A 4,256-nucleotide genomic window follows, 5' to 3' on the forward strand; every position below is an offset into this window, starting at 1 on the left:
TATCACTTACCCCTGTATAGTCAGTGGTCTTCATCTTACTTCATACATGTCATGCTTGCGGATCCTTCTATAAATGTTAAGACATACCAACACGGCATTCCCTTGGCGGCGTTGCTAGGAACTAACCCCTCCTAGTGGCGACGCTAAGAAATGCCAACAAGCATTTCTGGCGCTGTTGCCGGGGATGAGCTTAACAACCCCGTTCCTCGCCAAATTCTTCCTGTTGGGCAAAACAAATGCCATACGTGGAAGAATTTCAAGTTTCCAGCAGACAGGGATGGAATCCATCCCAGAAGCTTGGGAGAGACTCCAAGAATACATACTCGCCTGTCCTCATCATGGGATGGACGAGTGGATCATGCTTCAAAGCTTCTACAATGGGCTAACGACAACATCCAGAGCCCATCTCGATGCTGCTGCTGGAGGAGCCTATCTGGACCTCACAATTGCCAAGGCTGGAACGAGGAACGTTCCTATCCCAGAACCAAGGGCGGAATGCATACCGTCAAAGAGACGGACATGTTCACCGCCAAGCTGGATCTCCTACTGAAGAAACTCGACGAAGGGAACCGGCAACAGATGCATGTTCCCGTCCATGCCATGAACTCGTACTTTACGTGCGAGGTTTGTGGTGACGGTGGACACTCGGGGAATGACTGCCCCGAGACCCATGAAGTCGCAGCCTACATCAACAACAACAACACCGGGTTCCGTCCACAAAGAGGCCAGGGATGGGGTCAGGCACGCCCACCATTCCAAGGTGGAGGTAACAATTTCAACTCAAATTTCAATTCAAATTTCAATTCGAACCAACCCTCCTTGAGAGACCTTGTCTTTGGCCAAGCTAAAATAAATGAATCTTTAAACAAAAACCTTGCTGCCAATGATAAAATTTTAGAAGGAATAAATGCAAAAGTTGAAACTCTTTCTTCTGCTCTTAAAAGTCAACTAAGTTTCAACAAAATGATAGAAACACAACTTGCGCAAATCGCTGCTGCTGTTCCTGTCTCTGAGTCCGGGAAGTTTCTGGGGCAACCCGAATCTCCCATTGAAACTGCAAATATGGTGTTTACCGGGAGGGGCAACCTTCCCCGGCAGACTTCCCGCACTTACCATGCAGGCAGGTACAATCCCCCGAAGAATGACACTTGGGATGGCCTTGTAGCAGCAATTCAAGAAGATCCAGAGGTCCCCATGATCAGCTGCTCAATTTTTGATCAATACTATGAGCACGCACTCTGCGACCTGGGGGCCAGTGTCAACATTATACCCATGGTAATATACGAGAAACTCCTATACCCTGCTCTCTCCCCAACATATATGTGTGTGCAGCTCGCAGACTCTACAATCCGGTATCCCGAGGGGACAGCCAAGAATGTCCTGGTCCGCGTGCGAGACTCCTTCATCCTTGCAAACTTTGTAGTCATGGATATAGAAGGCGACCTCGGAATCGAGCTCATCCTTGGGCGACCATTCCTGAGGGCTGCCAGATTAAGGATCGACATAGGAAGAGGAGAAATCCGCTTCCGTGTTGGAAAGGAGGACATGTTCTTCAGATTCAAACAAAGGGAAGAGCAGCGTATCCTGAACCAACAGGATGATGAAGGGCAGGCACTTTGGAATGCACTAGAACCCCCACCATCAAGACCTATGACCACGCGATCAAAGAGAAGACGTGCAAAGAAGGTGTGGCGTAAGGTCGCAAGCTCGTCCTCATCCAATTCTCCAGGACAAGCTGAGCAGTGGTAAATACAGCAGGAGAAAGGTCCCGCTCGTCAGACTCTATACGACGAGTCCTTGCCGAAGGTAAATCGGTACGTATCTCATATTCACTTTCCACCATTTTGCTATTCTCGACTTTTTCAATTTTTCCCACTGCATATTTGAATTTTCAAAACATCATTTTATGCTAGAAATTTTTTCTAGAACTTTTTCTTTATTTAAAAAAAATCCAAAAAAATATTTTCGAGCATGAAAATCCTTTGAAAAATAATTTTGAATATCTTTCAAAACAAAGTTTGGCCGGGCACCCAAAATTTCAAAACTTATAGCCGTTAGGGAGCCCCTGGGCCCTGGCTGTCAGCCAGTGGGCCCACAAGGGGGCGGCCGAACCCTAGGGTCAGCCGACCCCACCTGGCAACGGCTCCCTGCCACCTTTTTCCAACGGCTAGTGATCATTGTGTTCAAAATCCTAGCCGTTGTGCCCAGACATTCTCTCTTTAAATAGAGGCTTAGAAGTGGGTGTTGAGTCTCACACTCAACTCTCATTCACTCACTCCCTCTCAAACTCTCTCAAACTTTGCTCTCGGGGTTTCATTGGATTTTTTCTCATGATTTGAATTCAAGAGACCTCTCTCTCTCATTGCTTTGCTGCAAGAAAGAAGGAGCAACTCACGGGTAAGAACATTCATTCCGGTTTCATTAACGTAAACCGTTTCGAGTTGCATGCGTTTTTTTTTGTTGTTCCATCATGAACGGCTTAGGGCGGAAGGTTCCCGACGCATTCAAGAAGATGATGGGTGGAAGTTCATCCAGTTCTCGGGGTGACTCAAGCTCGTATACACCCGAATCTACACCTACACCAAGCACGATGGACTATGTGGAAGAAGAACAATATGAAAAGATGCAAGCCGAACCGCAAGCCGAGGTCATAGAGATTGATGCAGAAGATGCACCGTACCTCGACTTACGAGATGATAGTGAATGACAAGGCTGCGCCATCCTCAAGAACCGAAGCTTCATCCACACCAGAGCATTCGATCCGGACCTCCTCATCAAAACAGGTATGTACAAAGACTTCTCTAACGTTTGGCATGCAATTGGATGGGATAACTTTGTTCCCATTGAGGAGTATGGTTCTCGACTCCTCACCATCCAATTTCTTTGCACTCTTCGGGAGGTGGAAAACATGATCTATTTTTGACCTTTCGGGGAAGAGTATTTGCTTTCTTGGAAAACTTTTGCCGGCCACCTTGATTTAAACAAACGCTGGCCGATTTCTCTCGATCAAGCTTGCCGCAGTTTTAATCGTCATGAATTTTGGGGCTAGATTTCAAGTCAAGTTGTCCATGGCAAGTTCGCACCTTGGTGCGGCGATATTCATAATCCAACTCTTCAGTTGATGCACAAGTGGTTAACCATCACTCTCTTCCCAAGAGATGATGTCCGTCCCGTGCGCAACGATGAGTTACTCATTCTTTATGCCATTGTCAACAAGATCAAAATCTCCGCCGCGCAAGCTTTGGTTAAGCAATGGCTTTTGAATTTCAAGATGACGGGCCCTATTGAGTGCACTTCTTTGATTACTCGTATCGCTACACGTATCGGTGCCTTAGAGGGGAATTCTATTCCTTTCATTGAGGGTGACCGTGCGTATATCGACGAGGCTTATTTGATTCAAGGTCACACACTCAAGAAAGGCCCGAATGACTCTTTGATTTTCTTCTACTTGGGCTTTACAAATGAGATTCCGCTGTCCAATGCGGAGTTCCATTTGTATAATTGCCATTCGCTAACCATCCCTCTCGTTCCACGAGAAGGGGGTCGTAAGCATCGATCTTCTGGTTTGCCTAGCAGGATGACAAGGAGCAGGACCAGAAGAGAGGCAGAGCCGACACCACCGCCCCAGCAGCCACATCACTCACATCAGCATGAGGCCGGTGGTTCGTCATGGCACAGTGCCAGCACTGAGGAGTGGACACAGCAGGCACCAGGCCACCGATCCACTAGTTCCAGCTCCAGTGGAGCCCCGAACCTCATCAGATGGACGTCCTCGTCCCGAGGTTTCGGTGCCATCACCCAGCAGCTATGTGAGTTGCGGGTGCAGGGCGACAACATACAAGAGACGCTGAACCAACACATCAATACTACCCAAGCATGGCAGCATCACACTGGCGAGAGAATCCACGATATGGAGCAGTTGCAGTTGCAGCGACAGGAGGAGTGGAGGGCATACTGCCGCTGGACGGGTTTCAACTCCGATCAGCCGTAGTGAGCTTGAAGCTAGCTTGGGGGAGGACCCCCACGAGAGGTAACTTGTATTATTTATCTTTACTGCTTTCATAGCCTTGCATGAAACCCATAAAAATTTGCAAAATCAGAAAATCCATAAAAATTTGCATAACTAAAAACAAATAAAAATTTGCAAAACTTAGAAAACACCAAAAAATATTTCATTTAATATGTGTAGTAAGCATGGTGTAAGTTTTCCTTGTTGAGATGATGAATAGTTGCTCTGTTAATTTCCTTCATATGCT

The 4,256-nt window shown here is 47.1% G+C and overlaps 1 non-coding gene across 1 annotated transcript; it reads right to left on the minus strand.

Moving 5' to 3' along the window:
- Positions 1-236: 236 nt before the first annotated feature.
- Positions 237-345, minus strand: LOC120677149. Its single transcript, XR_005676210.1, has one exon. It is a non-coding gene; the product is annotated as a small nucleolar RNA R71 (small nucleolar RNA).
- Between the last annotated feature and the right edge of the window lie 3,911 nt (positions 346-4,256).

Source organism: Panicum virgatum, chromosome 5N, assembly GCF_016808335.1.
Source record: "Panicum virgatum strain AP13 chromosome 5N, P.virgatum_v5, whole genome shotgun sequence".
NCBI lineage: Eukaryota > Viridiplantae > Streptophyta > Magnoliopsida > Poales > Poaceae > Panicum > Panicum virgatum.